Here is a 17,403-nt window from a genome sequence, read left to right as displayed (position 1 = left end):
TTAACCATTCTTTTAAATAGAACATTTTTTTATCTGGAAACAAGCTGTGATTGATATTTTGCAATACTAGGATTTAACCATTCATTTTAAATACAAAATTTTTTCTCTCTAGAGAAATAAGCTGTGCATTTAATATTTTGCAAAACTAGGATTTAACCATTTTTTTAATTTTTATTAAAAATTTTTTTACTCTGGTATAGATTTTTGTTTTGATTATAATCAATTGATAATTTGCAATTTTTATTATGGATTATAATAAATTATTTTTAATAAATTGGTAAATTTTTTTATTTTGGATTAAACCAGCTGTGTATTGATATTTTGCAATACTAGGAAATAACCTTTTTTTTTAAATACAAAATTTTTCATTCTGGAGGAAACCAGGGTTGTGTTTTGATATTTTGCAATACTAGGATTTAACAATTTTTTAAATACAAATTTTTCATTCTGGAGGACACAAGCTGTCTATTGATATTTTGCAATAGTTGGGTTTAACCATTTTAAAAATTTTTTTTTTTACTCGTGGAGGAAACAAGCTGTGTATTGATATTTTGCAATACTTGATTTAATCATTTTTAAATACAAATTTTTTTTTGCACTATGCAGGAAACAAGCTGTGTATTGATATTTTGCAATACTAAGATTTAACATTCTTTTTTTAATACAATTTGTTTTCAATGTGGAACGGGCACAAGCTGTGCATTGATATTTTGCAATGCTAGGATTTAGCCATTCTTTTCAAACACAAAATTTTTCACTGTGGAGGGAACAAGCTGTGTATTGATATTTTGCAATACTAGGATTTAACCATTCTTTTTAAATACAAAATTTTTTCACTGTGGAGGAAACAAGCTGAGTATTGATATTCTGTAATACTGTACTAGGATTTAACCAGTCTTTTAAATATAAAATTTTTTCACTGTGGATGAAACAAGCTGTGTATTGATATTTTGCAATACTAGAATTTAACCATTTTTTAATGCAACATTTTTTTCACTCTGGAGGAAACACGCTGTGAATTGATATTTTCAATACTAGGATTTAACCATTTTTAAAATACATTTTTTTACACTTGGAGAAACAAGCTGTGTAATAATATTTTGCAATACTTGGATTTAACCATTTTTAAATACAAAATTTTTTTCACTCTGAAGGAAACAAGCTGGTTATTGATATTCTGCAATACTAGGATTTAACCATTCTTTTAAAAATACAAATTTTTTCACTCTGGAGTAAACAAGTTCTGTACTGATATTTGGCAATACTAGTATTTAACCATTCTTTTAAATGCAAAACTTTTTCACTCTGGAGGAAACAAGTTGTGTATTGATATTTTGAATACTATTTAAATGAATAAGAACCAACGATCAACGAAAAATCGAAGAAATAACCAGGTTTTTTATAGTTTTGGCAAATAATAATGCAAGTATTTTTCGTCTGCGGGATTACGTTTTTGCAACTATAAGTGTAAGTAACTTTATCTTTGTTCAACGTCACACATATAGCATTCCTAGCGATAGAAACAGAAAACTAAGTAAATAAAAACGAAAACTGTTAGTCAAGAAACTCGCACTTACCAGTAACGCATCTCCTTACATATTATGGAATTTCAAAGAACAAATAAATGTTGCTTCTCGTAGTCTAGATATTAAAAGTTATATTTATATGAACGGAACATTACTGATTAATCTTCACAAATGTGGATAATTACCATTCCATTTCTGTGGGTAAGCGTGAATAAAAAATTTATGTCCATAGGAAATATCGTACTTTTAATTGACAGACAGAATGCCGTAAGGTCAATTATCTTTCTGACATTGGTATTAATAAATTAATTAAACCAAAAATTGGTATAGAATTTCTTTTGATTAGTGATTCAATTCTTCAATACTGGAAATGTATTTGTTTTTGGTTTAATATTTGTAAAATAATACGTGTGGCAGATGTAGTGAGAGGGAAGGGTTTGTCTTAGCCTATAACTACGTAACAAGAAATCCAATTCGACATCTGTGATTTAGTACCTAGTAGTTAGCCGGCTGTGAGTTGGTGGCAGCCAGGATTAAAAATGGCATGGTACCTCATCCCACAAGATGCTTAGAACCAGAAGGTGAACAATCTTCCCCTGGATCTGATCTAGAAAGAAGAAATTTTTTTTATCTTATAAATAAAGCAACAGAAATCATATGCTGAAATGGCGTTAGAATGTAGAATATTTACATTTTCACTGAGTTCAATGGCTAAGTTTTCAAAGAAAATGAGGGTTGGGGATCCTTTGGAAAACCTGTTCAATTTGCTTAGCTCTTCCTTTTACCTCTAAATATATTTTTAGCACCAAATATTACACGTTTCCCGCAAAGTCCACATTAACTTTCTTCCTTAATAACTGACTCACATACCTTTGTCTTCTGCCTTCATGTGATAAATGAAAAATATGAAAAAAATCAGACAATGGCTTAGGTAACAATGCGGCTGATTTCATTCGTTTTCGTTGACTGTGGATGTTGTCATCTTCATATCCAGTTCTTTTAAAAGGAGAATGGAGGTTCCCTTCTAACGAAGAGTAGCTGTTTACAGTCTTTCATTGGCTGCTGGCTAATTCCTTACTCATATAATCACCTGCAAGGAGACATCATTTTAGTACTGGTATCGTTAGTATTACAGTTTACGTACATGTGTGTATATATATATTTATTTTAATAGTATATTTATATTATATATATATATATATAAAATATTTATAACTATATATATATATATATAAATATATATATATATATATATATATATATATATATATATATATATATATCGTCGTCGTATGTATAATATGTATATATATGCATTATATATATATATATATATATATATATATATATATATATATATATATATATATATATATATTACATGTATATATATATATGTATATATACATTATATAAATATATATATATATATCATATATATATATATATATATATGTATGTATATATACGTATATGTATAACAAAACAATCATTAGTTAATTACATATTTTATTAGGAACAGCTGTCTGATGCCACTAAAAATCTATACTAATGTCATCGGCTAATAAACATTAAGAGTATATGCGGACCTCATGACTATTTTCTAACAAGTTATAGGCAGGCAGTCGAAGCATTTTTTCTTTACCTCAATTCGATTTCTGTTTACATCAATGTACTTTTTGTACATCGGTGTACTTACGTGTACATTTCTCCCATTTAATCATAAACGGTGACTAGGTAAACGCATTTCAGCTGCGTGTTACTTTCGTACAAAGGTCAAAGTATATTCCTATTATCATCTCAAGTCTGTGCTCCTTTGCGCAGAGAGCAACAAACAGTCACGCTTAGTGTAATGATTTTGGTACTACGATCCTGAATTGCATCCATAAAAGGTGTTCGTTTTAAGTTATTGTAATTTTTGTCAATTTTTCCACAAGTTTTATAGCAGAACTTTCACATTCACAATTAATCCCCTCCCCTCTATTCCTGTGGAGAGCAACCAGATCTGTTGAACAGGAGCACCAATATGTAGTGAAAGTGCATCGCTGTCGAACTTTCCGGAGGTCCTTTATTGCTCAAACCGTTGGACCGTGGAACAATCTCCCTATGGATGTTGGACAATTGGAACTTCGAAAGTTCGAGCGAAGATGCAATGCTTTACTACTCTAAAACGATTCTCCCGGACTTTCAGTAATTTACTTTTCCTGTTACTCATTTCAAATGAACACCATATTCGTTGTTAGTGTGAATTGCAAGTCAACGGCCCTCTTGGGCTTTTTTCCGTATGTATATGGCTCCGAGTAAAAATATAATAATAATAATCTGTTAAAAAATAAACTACGTATAAGAAACTATCCTAGTCCTGAAGTCTGGTACTTAACTGTTGTGCAATACTCAAGTCATTTTAATTCATTAGAGATGACAGTGGTACTGTACCAAGCAAACAATGTTACAGAAATTCAAAACTAAGGAATTAACACCAAAAACAAACTAAGAAAATTTCTGCTTACTCTAAATGACCATGGTTTCAACAATTAAGTTCCTAAAGTTAAGCGTCCATGCCCCGTTCAAGGTATCTAGTTTCTTTACCTCATTTGCTTTGTTATATTAAGACAACCAGTAAGATCAGCTGTTACCTCTCTAGTTAGTTTGGACCTATGCATTATCAAGGTTGTATTACACCAGCTATCTCCACCTAAACATTTCACAGTTTATCCAGTACAATATTACGTAGTTCATACTACGTAGTGACGTCAGCTCATGCTGTTAATTTGTTCATTAAATTTAAGTTAATTCTTTACAAATTATTTACAAATCCTACTCTTAACCAAATTAATCTTTCAACAATTTAGTGGGTTGATCGCTTGTTACCCAATTACGTCCAAACTGATTTTACAGTCAACTACAGTTACAGTAATCAAACTTTACCTGAAGATTCTCAAAGGTAAATATTAAACTTTCTAAACTTCAGATTATTAAGTTCTTTAGTTATCCAATTTCCTCTGCTCATCATTCCAACCTTTTTTAGCTGACCAAAAAATTGTCATTTCTTAATATCGTTGGTTATGTCATCCAATTTTCTCTGCTCATATCGTTCCAACCTTTCATAGCTGACCAAAATTGTAATTTCTTAATGATATCGTAGGTTATGTCCCATGCAATGGCCATGTCCACGAAATATGAATTTCCCATACCAGACAAAATGATTTAACAGATTCGGTATATTAAAACAAGGCTACTTTTTTACATTTATATTAAAACATGAAATTTAACTTATATTAACTATTATTAATACTAATATTAACTATTAATATATTAAAAACCACTTCCAATCAAAGTTTACAAAGAAGCTACAAAAGTTAATACCATTACCAACTTAAAATTTTGCAGATTCTCAAGATTTTCTTTGAAAGTTGCCCATCATACGCTGTCATTGAAAATAGTCACCATCCATTGCATTGAAAGTTTGGTTGTAGTTCACATACTGCAAAACACGAATAGGGTGCAAATTATTAATCCATGTAACCTGCAAAATTAATAAAGTTAAACCCAATATTCCGTACAAATATTTATCCAAGCTAATTTGAGTATTTCGCACATAGGCTACCAGATTTTACTGCCTAAACCTCACCAATCTACCATTATCTTCACAAAACTTTGCAAAATGCTGACTAAGGACAATAATTTAAACTTAAAATTAATCGAAATGGTATGAATGCTAATCAACACAAATCCATCAATTGGACATCCAAGAAATTTAATGTAAGATTCATATGGAAAAAAGTACGGCAGACTTAAAAGGCAATTCAAATGCTTAGGAATATTAGATTGCTACATAAAAACTTAAATAATCCTGAAGAACACAAGGAGGAAGGGGAAGCCTATATGATTATTTTGCTACGTATTAAAACTTAAAAATAATCCTAAACACCATTATGGGGGGGGGAAGCCAGCCTCCTAACGTACGGCAGACAGGGTCCGCCGTACGTTAGAAACGTCCTGCCCACAACAGGGGCTCTGGCCCTGTTGTGGGCAGGACTAGCTGGCTGATAGTTTAGGAAGATAAATGTTAATTATTTTACTCACCTAAAAAATTTAAGGGAAAAATACTATACCGAATTGTCTTCTCGTGTCCATTCACCTCCAAGTACGGAAAGTGGAACCTACTCCAGGGTCAAAATCTTTTTCAGCCGCCTGTGGAGAAAGTCATTATTGTAATTCCTTTGTACTCAAGTTATTATAGCCAGAAAAGTAGTAATAAACATAAAAAAAGCAGCTTTCAGTTGCAAAGCAAAATACGACCAATTATCTTATACCAACCAAAAAACTGAAGAATCCACTTAACATTAGCAGCTTTTAGTTGCAAAGTAATGGATTTATTTTAAATTACCGTAAAATACGACTACTTCATCACAGAGGAACAGGTTTCAAAACGTAAACTACACTACAACAATACTTAATCAAACATTACCAGTTGACGTAAAAAATCAGCCCCAAACCTTGGAGAGTCTTCACGATGTAGGAAGGAACCAACGACCAAACTGTGCTCATCGAAAGTTATCACACAACCACTAAGACTGACAACCATTGGACTGAAGATTAAACTGAAAGATTAGGAAGAATAAGACCCGAGAAAGGTACTGGAGCAGCCAAGGACCATGGAAACCCGAAAAGAGAGCCATCCAAAAAAAGGGTCGTAGAAGCACGAGATATTACAACAAGCCGTTTTATATTCATTTCTACTTTTTTCTGGTTAGTAATAATAAGATTTTGTATATAGACATTTATCGCTCAGACAATTTTTTTTATTTTACACACTGGTGATTTTATTCTTATCTCATTTGTTTTTTGCAATCACAAGTAGCTCCCTTGTATCTTTAATTGTCTTGTGAATAGTAATTACTGAATTCTGTATGAAGACATTCATCGCTTAGGCATTTTATTTTTCCTTACACAGTGGAGTTTTTTTCCTGTTTATCACTTTTGTATTCATAACGAAATCTCGTTTACATTTATTTTTCTTGTGGAGAGCAATTAGTTAAGTCTGCATGAGGACGGTCATCGCTTTGACATTTTTTTTTTATACACTGACGTTTCTATTCCTATTTCTCACTTGTTTTGTATTTATATCCAGTATATTCAATTACCAAACACTGAAACTAGAATCGTTTTCAATTTGTTTTCCACCTTTTCCCTGATAATAATTTTCCATCGTTTATGCTGTCAAGATAATTTATCAGGCAGAAAATTTCCTCAAGGAAACTGAAGGCAAAACACCAACGTTATCTAATGACTAATTATACTTGGGATTATTTCAACGTCGAGTTGTTTCCCATAACAATATGAATGATTTTGGTTTTGTCTTGTTCTTATTGCTTTGATTTTTGACGTAGATGCCTGTTTATCATTTTGGTTTAGATTAATTTAATTAATTGCCCCCTGAGGAGTTTTGTCTCATTCGTGAAGATGCCATATATATGACTTCTGCAGATGAATTTATTAGATGGCTGATATAACTTCAACTGAAATCATTTAGGGCGGATGAAATGTGATTCCAAAGTCTTTTTGTTTTATAGTCCTTCATTTCGTCCATTTGGTGTTTCTGAACTGTCATTTCGCTTCATTTCGTCGCTGAATTAAACTCTATAATTTCTTGTTTACGTTGCCTGTTATCTGTAAGTAATGAACAGGACGAGAAACTTTCAAACACCCACAAACTTCCTAGTAAACTTATACGTATATCTGTGCGTGATGGCTTTTCAGCACGAGTACTACGGAGGCTGAACAAACTCTTTGGGTATTCTGTAGAATAAGTTGAGCAGAAAACGAACTTCCGAGGCCCATGCGTACTCTTCCCTCCCCTCCCCTCCCCCCGAGGCGTCTTCTGGATTATAGTCAAGACCAACTTCTATATGACATTTTCCTTGAGCCATATAATTTGTCAACAACGCTTCCCCTTACCCCAGAAATGCGCATGCGCAAGCTTCCAGCCGTTATTCATATTAACATTCGCATTATACATTTCGAGCTCCGTGCTTCTCGTCTCATAAATAATATATATATATATATATATATATATATATATATATATATATATATATATATATATATATATATATATATAGTGTGTATGTATACAGGATATATATATATATATATATATATATATATATATATATATATATATATAATCATGAAGCTTCTACAAATGTCGCTTAATATCGAAATTCACGTTACCTCGTGTTGGAGAATTGTCGCCGAAGGGGAATTTATATAAGTATAAATGAATTTGGGAATCGTTGGGGACACGAACCCGCGACGAAAGCCTATTCAGCGACTCCAGTTGACGTAAACCATTGAGCTCTCTTGATGGCTCAATGGTTTACGTCATATATATATATATATATATATATATATATATATATATATATATATGATTGTATAAAAATCATATATATATATATATATATATATATATATATATATATATATATATATATATATATATATATATATATATATATATATATATATATATATATATATATATATTCACAGAATGAAATGATTCATCATGGCTTATCTACCGTGAGTGTCAGAGAAAATTACAGTTGAACCTTAATCCAAATATTCTGTCAAGGGAATCATTTATCACTGGAAATATTTTTGGTAAATGGTGTTGAGAGAGAGAGAGAGAGAGAGAGAGAGAGAGAGAGAGAGAGAGAGAGAGAGAGAGAGAGAGAGAGAGAGAGTGTTCTTTGGTAAGCATAAGAAAAATCCCCAAAAGGAGGAAAATCACATTTACACTATCATTTGCCAAAGCCGTTATTTAATCGTTCGAGAAGTTTCAATATAACGGCTTTGCTGAAGTTACGAAGGCTACTAAAGCCTGAAGTGTGTTTATAAAGACTTCGAAAGACTGAAGGAGGCTCCACCATAGCATTAGTCATAGATGAACTCCACCAGAGCAATCCTAATTTACGTACGGTCACTCAAATTTTCCTGTAAAATCCTCCATCCTTTGCTCCAGTTCATTGCGGGATTGGAGAGCCATCGTTGGAGCCCTTTTCTCCATGGGGGACGGGGCGGGGTGTCAGTGCTATTAGTGCATTTCGCGTGGTGCACTGTAGGCATTACTTATGGTTCTTAGTAGCGTCCTTTCGGCCGCTAATTGAAACCCTTTCATTTCTTATACTGTACTTCCGTTCACACTATCTTACTTCCATCTTACTGTCCACCTTCTACTGGCTATTGTTTCATAGGGCAACTGCGAGGTTTTCCTCGTGTTACACCTTTAAAATCTCCTTTACTCTCATTTCCTGTTTCAGCACTGAATGACCTCATAGGTCCCAGCACTTGGCTTTTATCCTAAATTTGGTGTTCCAATTCGTTGGAGCCATTTTGGTAAGCGTCTAGATTGGTTCGACGTAGAAAATTTCGCACCCTAAATCGAGCTCCTCCCGGCCCACTATTTCTTGGTCTATTTCATAAGAAGCACCTTTCATTAGCATGAATTTCCTTCGAGGGGCAAATTCTATTTGGGATTGCTTATGGCTGCCTGACTGAAGACTAAGCCATTGATGGCCAAAGGCCGCTTTATATATATATTCATAACTTTAGCAAAGTTATTATATTGAAACTCCTCTTGCATAGTTAAGTAACGGGTTTTGGTCAATGAGAGTGCAAAGATGATTTTCTTATTAATTTGCTGACTTTCGGCGCTTTCCCTTCTCTCTCTCTCTCTCCCCCCGTTGTCGAAGATTGAGTGACCGATTTAATGAAATCTGGGCTGTCAAGCAAAGCACTGGGGCACATTTAGCCATTCAGCGCTTAAGGCAGTGAAAAGAGAGAATTTGAGGTGTTGGACATGAAGATAAAGAGATCCATAGAATAAAGGAGATGAAGTACAAGGATCTCTTACTACTTCCTCTACATTGCACTGAGAAGGAATAGTCAGAGAGGTTGGACAGCAAATTTGAAGAAAGGACCAGAATTAAAACGTGGAAGATGTTGGACGAGAGTACCAGAGTAAAAGGTTCAGACTATCATTAAGCTCCTATAACATCCATCAACATAAACCTCCTAAGACTGGGACGTCTACTGGATGGGTCTCGAGGGACGTTTTGGCCAATAATGATAAACGATGCCTTAGAAGGAGTAGGCCTAACATCTATCTTATGATTCAGTCTTTCCTGAAATTTTCTTATATCATCATCATTTATTGGCTTCTCATTGCTCATGTACATCTTCCTCTTTATTCTGCTCTTATTGTTTCTCATTCTTGACCTTTTTGCCTCTTCTGTGGTTCGATCTCTTATTTTGGCATTGTTTTGTCGCCCATTATAGTTATTTCTTTGTTCGGGTCCCTTGTTTTCTTAACACCTGTGTTCAGTTCTTTGAAGGTTAAGTTATACTGTACTCGTTATAAAGTTTCATTCTTTTTACTTTCTTCCCTCTATTACTCAATTTAGGTATATGTTCAAAGTATCTTGCCATGCTTTTTTTTATATATAACTTGCTGTTGTGTTGCTGATTTTATTTTTCATCCACCTCCTATCTCTATTTTCTTCGCATTACCATTTTTTTTACACTCATCCCAGGGACTCTCCGAGGACTCTGGTATCCGTTTGCTCTTTTTTTGAATCATGAAGCTCATTTTTTTTGCCTTTCTTTAAAACCTTCCTTATGAAAAAATATGAAGAAAATGAACTGAATGAAAAATAACCCACATGAATAAAATTTTATAACCTTCAAAGCTGACTTTTAACACGTCCCTAGGCCTAAGCCTGGAATATACGGAACCCTTACTACTCAAAAATCATGAACTATAGATAAGTGGAAATCTTAAACACTGATGCTAAAAAGACACATGGAACCTCGAATGACAGTTGAGCACAAGGTAAGGTCAGTCTTCTTCAACTGTCATTCATTTGGGATCGGTTGATCTCACCGCTTGACTTGGAAATCATGGGGGGAAGCGTTCGCTTTAAGTTCACGTCGAGTGGGTTTGGGTCTGATACTGTTCTTGCTTCCAGCTCTCTCTCTCTCTCTCTCTCTCTCTCTCTCTCTCTCTCTCTCTCTCTCTCTCTCTCTCTCCATTTACTTAGAGAAGACATTTTTTGGTTCTGTACTGTACTGTACACACTCTCTCTCTCCCACCCCAAATTTACTCTATGGAACAAATCTTTCTGTATTGCACTGCACTGTACTTTCTCGCCCCCTCTCTCTCTCTCTCTCTCTCTCTCTCTCTCTCTCTCCATCCACGCATTTCCTGGTGGGCAGACGAAAGGAAGAATATATATTTACACTGTACAGAGACTGGCCGCGTATTCAAGCGAAGGCAAATCGGCAGAGTTGCGAAAGCCATTGCAAACATGAACTCGTGCACATTCAAATGGCAACGAATTCAGGCAGTTGATCCGGAAATGCTTTGCCATTCAATACTGTCCTGCCAGCGTCGAACCTAGCTTTAGTTTGTCCTTCCAGTGGTTCTGGAAATTCGAAATTTGAGAAGACTTCAGGCTGACGTGGAAAGTGAATGTTCAAAAAAATGTTACTTTAAAATACCTAAAAAAAGTGGTTGAATTTTGTCGGATTTGATTCTGGAAATTCGAAGTTTAAAATGAACTTTCGGTTGACGCGGGAAGTGAAATTTGAGATAAATTCTGGGTAAAGACTAACCGAGAGGTTGATACATATTCGTCGACTTTGCAAGTCTTACAGGAAACTGGCTGTATTTCAGGAAATAAATTTATATTTTTCGAACTATAAATAACTTATAATTACAGTTCTATATAACTATTTACGACCGAATAATTTACAACGAATTAGTAAACCTTCTAAACGTTGCTCTGAAGTCAGTGGAAGCTAATAAGAAAAAAAACTTATCAGTAAATACAAAGTCCAACTGTTTAGACCAAGCGATCAAAAGGGTCTTTATAAGAAACAGTAGTTATAGACCGTGGGCCCGCCATAGACACTCCCTCCGGCGTCCATCACCCCCTTTTTTATTCTTTAGAGATCATAGAATCACAATCTGCTTGTCTGCACTTCGGCTGTTGGTGATTTTGGCCGTAACAGGGCCATTCTGAATTCACACTGGGGTGCAAAAAGAAAAAATATTACTAATAATTTTTTCTGCTTATATCATTGTGATATATATTTTTATACGTTTTTTGGGCCAAGGAATTCATTTTTTATAGTTCTAAAGCCCTATCATCAATATTTATCAAAATACTTGGTAATACTAAAATTGACGATTGCAGAGAATATGTTATAATGAGCACAGTATATGCAGCAGAGAATATTGATGAACATATATTCTTAATGATTTTGCACTGTATATTCATGACAAGAATCTTTGTTATTTTTAATGCAATAATGTCTTCTATTTTTATTAAGTTATAATTAATGAGGGTTTTATTTACTTTTAGGTATAAAAACTCATAATGGCCACTAACACTCCTTCAGACGAAAAGCCATTGAAGCTGAAATTAGCTAAAAAGGAAAAATCAAGGTCATCAACAGTATCGCAACTAACATGGATAATTCACTATGAAAGTAATGATTCAGAAAAGAATGTGAGACCTTGATTAGACAAAAAAGTGACAAACCGATGAAAGACTTGAAGCAATATGTGATAATATTCCAAAAACATTTCTTAAGCATTTACATGGAACCCACAATTGGTGTTATAAGAACTTTACTAATGTTTCCAAAATCTTAAAGACAAAGTGCACAGCTGATGAAAATCAGGCTACTACCTCTGGATCAAAAAGTGGAAGGACAATAAAGAAAGCACAAGCCCACCACCACTTTTTCCTTCGACTGTCTGTTTAATGTACAACAGGTACAGGAAAAAGGTGAAGGGGCGTATCGAAATTCCCATCAAATGCCCAACGCAAACAGCTGCAGATACAATCAGATCAGCAGCAGAAAGACTGAAGGACTTCAAGATGCTGGGGCAGATTACCGATTATGACCTCCAAGCAAGAGAAGCACGTTATCATCCTACTTGTAGAAAACATTACACTCGATTACAAGAACGTAATTATGGAGCAATGGAAAACCCTACAGTAAAACAAGAACAAGAAGCTCATAATGCTGCCTTTGATTTTATATGCCAGCAAGTTAACGAAACCATCATAAAAGGAGCAAATGTTGAAAGGCTGTCAATGCTAAAAGAAAAGTACCTACTCTTCTTGCAAAAGCAATTTCCAGAATTCTACAAGAATTTTGATCGTAGGAGGTTCCAAAGCAGCTGAGACCATTGAGATACCAGTACGTTCTATCTCTCAAGATTTATGTAAAGCTGCAACAAAAGGAAAGTGGATGATGCCAAAGCAACTACTCTTTGGCATGACATTGCGGCATCTTACAGGCAGTGCAGAAATTGTAACAATATTGTATCGTTTTGGTCACTGTGCATCAAACTCTTGTTTGCTTGAACTAGAGACTGCAATGTGTGATAGTATCAATGCTTGAACTAGAGACTGCAGTGTGTGATAGTATCACACAGACAGAAAGAATTCTTCCAAGAGGCATTTAGGTGGAAGATAAAGAGTGACTCATTTGTGCTGGGACAATTTTGACTTAACAGAAGAAACATCAACTGGAGCTGGAACAACTCACACCGCGCATGGAATTGTAATCCAAGAATTATCATTTAATGAAAATGACAACATGTCTGAAGTCGTAGAGAAAAGCAGTAATCCTCGGACTAAGAAACGATCGATCAGCTATATACCTAAGGAAATAGAACCATGTTTCTTGAAGCCAAAAGCTGAACCAGTATTTGCACCGTCTTTGCTTACCTCGCCCAATAATGATGTGAATGATGCTTGCTAAGTTATCTGACTCTTTGTGGTTGCTCAGTAGAGCCATGGCAAAAGAATCATCTCAAACGGTTCATAATTGGGCAGGTTGGATATCTTTAACCAGGAGAGTGAAAGAATATGGAGAAGCTCAATCAAGAACACAGAAAAAAGTTAAGTATATGGCTCCTGATTAATGCTCTCCAGTCATAGAAAATACCACTGTACAGGACACACCGAACCACAAAATAAATTGTCCCAACTAGCTTCCAGGCAGGTCTATCAGCAATATACAATTGTAACATTTGACTTAGCAGTTGCTAAAAAAAGCATATGCAATTGTGTGGCAGGATCCGAATGCATTTGGAGATGTTTTTGTTAGGTTAGGAGTTTTCCTTCAACATGTGTATTTCTTGGAGTGATTGGGAAACGCATACGAGCAGGTGGTTTTGAAGAGATTTTAATTGAGTCAGGAATATGTGCCAGTGGTTCTATCAACAAAGTGATTTCAGGAAAACACTATAACAGAGTGTGACTAGACTAGGTCAGATGTTAAATGTGTAAAGTAGAAATGGAGTGGGACATCACTGAATGATTCAACAAACTATATTTTTAAAGAATCAGAGGAGGAAAACCTTGCATGGAAATTCAAGTTTTGGAGGCATAAAGGATTCAGCAGAACAGAATTGTTATGACCATCAAAACTACACCCGATGGTGTTTAACACGCCATGGCAAGAGTGTGAGTGGTCAGATGTTGGAGTAGAAATGGAGTGGACATCACGATCAAAACTATGAATGCCTTGCAAATGCAGATGAGCTGCATATGCAGATGGTGTTTAACACACCATGCAAGGTTGAAATGGTTGATGGACAGCAATGTTTCATCCTCCCACAATGATCTAAAAAGTCTGAAATTATGGACAGTGAAGAACGAGTAAGGAAAGTCAGAGACGCAATTGAAAATTTCATAAATCCATTTAATGTTGAAGACAAATCCTGGTTCACCTGCTCCAAAAGATGTTGAAGAAGATCTCCTAGAGGCTGAGACGTATGGTAAAAAAATCCTTTGATTTCATTCAGGAGAGGCTGATTAATACAACAGGACGATTTGGCGCCGACTCAGATTTAGGCGATAGGCTGATTAATATGAGCTGTTTTGACATTTATAAAAGCTTTTTCTGCAATGACAGAATGTTTTCCGGATGTCCAGTTGAAAGGCTGCTTCTTCCATTTTGCAAAATATTCATAAGCAAACAACTTGGGCTCCAACATTTGTATAATAAGTCAGACAACTACAACAACAACAAAATGCGTTGCTTTATCTTTTGTAGGATAATCGATGCAAATAAAACTCCAGCAATGAAAAGATATTATGTAGGAAGACCCCTGAGGAGGAAATGGCAAACTTTTCCCTACGCAAATGTGGAATATTGGCGATATCAAGGACAGGACAAACAATTGCTGAAGCTACGGAAAAAATTTATGCAGAACTTGGAATCCACCCAGTTATATGAAATTCATCGATGGCATAAAGAGAATTCAGAAAGGACATTTTCTTATTATGAACAACTAATGGCTGGGAATCCTCCTGCTCGAAAACATTTAAAATACATTAAGACTGATGAACGCATTTTAACTATAGTACAGCAGTTTGATTCACAGAACCACTGGAATACTTACGTGGTATGGCATATAACTATGAAATGCATTAAATTGTTGGTGAAAATATTTCATTTTATTTCATTTTTGTAGCATTTTAATACTGTATTGCTGAAAATAAATAGAACTTTTTATTTTTATGCAACACACATGCATGTATATATATATATATATATATATATATATATATATATATATATATATATATATATATATATATATATATATATATATATATATATAAATATCAGGTCAGAAAAATTTTCACGCTGGCGCAAAATGAGAAAATAACTGAGTATTGGCATGCTCATCGTCGCCAAAAAGAAAAACGTACTGGACTGGATAATAAGACTAAAAAGCTTTAATGGTCAATTAAAAGCAAAATCTCAAAACATTTGCTTCCATTACTAAGTCAGTAACAATTACAACAACAACAAAGCATGTAAAGCAAATAAAAGCAGAAAGGAATGTACCGTACAGGACAAATTGCAGTATTGGCTACAAGACACAACTTGAACACGGAAAAAGTTTTGAGTCCTCCACTTGGACCGATGCAGCCTTGGTCCTTAGCAACTGCTGACGGCGAACTCGTCAAAACCAACAAAGCGAAACTCCTTCATGCTCTAGAAACAGAACAAGTCCTTGCAAGAAAACCAGAAACTGAATACATGAATTGCATCACTGATGGTAACGCAGCATTACAAGCACAAGTAGCATTGTCTAGAACATTAGGTGAACTAGCTGAAAGTGTTTGACCAGCTACCTAAAGTCAGCCGGGTTGATTTTGTTACTGACACATACTTACCGCTTTCAATTAAAAATCCAGAGAGGAGGCGAAGAGGAGCATCAACCACATTATTGCTTAAGGGTAGTTTAACAAAAATTCCCCGAAACTGGAAAAGTTTCATGACAGACACAAAGAACAAAGAGCAATTAATACATTTCTTATTGGGAGAATGGAAGCAAGATAGGTATGCAATCAAGTTAAAAAACAGAGTTATTTACTTTGTGACTGGTCAAAACTGCACCGTTATCACAAGTACTGATGGATCGCGAAAAGACACATATGAGGTTGAGGCCCTGAAATCATCCCAAGAGGAGGCTGACAGTAGAATTATTTTGCATCTTCATCATATGGCTTCTCAAATATCCGAAGATTTCACCAATGTTATCAGATCACCAGATACAGACGTGTTCATCTTGTTGCTGAAATTTGCACAAACCATAAAACAAATGATATTTTTCGATACAGGAGTAGGAGACAAAAGACGCCTCACAGAAGTACAAAAAGTTACAGATGAAACTAGTCAGGAGAGGTGTGAAGTCTTGCCTTCCTTTCATGCTTTTTTTCTGGATGTGATAGTGTGAGCGCATTTGTTCGGAAGGGCAAGTTACTGCTATGGAAATTATTACAGAAAAACACCGAGTTTATCTCCACTTTCAAATCTCTTGGATCTAGTCTTTCTGTGGATGAAGATACTTATATCCAGCTAGAAAAGTTTACATGTTTACTCTACAATCAGTCATCAGTTCATTCATCTATTGACAAACTACGTTATAATCATTTTCTTCAAAGATACAGCCCAGATCAGCTATTCTTTCAGATTGTGATGGGATAGACATGGGTTTGCTACCGCCATGCAGCATGTCACTTAGACAACACATAAAGAGGTCAAACTATCTCAAGCATTCATATGGAATAGAGCAGATCAAGCTAAACCAGATATACCTTCTCCATAAGGGCATGGGTGGTGTGTCATTGAAGGACTAAGCTTAGACTTTATATGGATGGTGTAGTGGATCACTGATGCCACAACAACTGACTGATGTTCTAGGGGATCATGTACAGTAGAGGAGGGAGAGATGGAGGAGCCACATGAAGTTCATGAATGAGATGAAATTAACAGTATCACTGATTTGATGTATGAATATGATGATTAAATATGCAGTATTAATTGTAGGTCCTTGCATTACATTTAATTAATCATTCTCGGTAACTATTATGGTTAAAATTGTTTCACTAATATAAACCAATAATCTGTGTATATTTACTTATCTTTATCGAGTACCGGAGTGCTATTACTGTACTATAAAGCATAATTCTTTCTAATCCAATGTACCAAAGAATATATCAGATTTTATTTAACTAATCCTACACTATCGATTGTACTTCTGTATAAATTTGCTTTATTACAAGGCAGAATACTTTTCAACATTGCTTTAGCCAAAAATGTATTTTTCTAGCTTATGTAAGCAGCTTGTTTGTATTTAGATGTTTTTCTGCTATATGAGATGCTGCACATTAACGCTGTGCATAAAAGATAAGACTAATTTTCGGATGTAATTAACAACTCAATCATTTTCAGGTTAGCGTGTGTATTCATGGGCTATAAAACCAAACTT

At 34.6% G+C, this 17,403-nt stretch overlaps 1 long non-coding RNA gene across 4 annotated transcripts in view; it reads right to left on the bottom strand.

The window, feature by feature from the left end:
* Positions 1-1,183: 1,183 nt before the first annotated feature.
* The window catches only part of LOC136835210 (uncharacterized), a 429,151-nt gene continuing 412,931 nt past the window's right edge, over positions 1,184-17,403 (bottom strand). The window contains exons 1-4 of one of the 4 annotated variants that reach the window (XR_010852050.1): positions 5,998-6,126; positions 5,613-5,720; positions 4,899-5,010; positions 1,184-2,616 (exon numbers count right to left, since the gene is read on the bottom strand). This is a non-coding gene — a long non-coding RNA (uncharacterized lncRNA). Of the gene's footprint in view, positions 2,617-4,898; positions 5,011-5,612; positions 5,721-5,997; positions 6,160-17,403 lie in introns of those variants that run through there. The other 3 variants (XR_010852049.1, XR_010852051.1, XR_010852048.1) reach the window with 3 other exon arrangements.

The sequence above is a fragment of the Macrobrachium rosenbergii genome, chromosome 55 (genome assembly GCF_040412425.1).
Source record: "Macrobrachium rosenbergii isolate ZJJX-2024 chromosome 55, ASM4041242v1, whole genome shotgun sequence".
In the NCBI taxonomy this organism is placed as follows: Eukaryota; Metazoa; Arthropoda; class Malacostraca; order Decapoda; family Palaemonidae; genus Macrobrachium; species Macrobrachium rosenbergii.
This window is presented reverse-complemented; position numbering and strand designations above follow the sequence as displayed.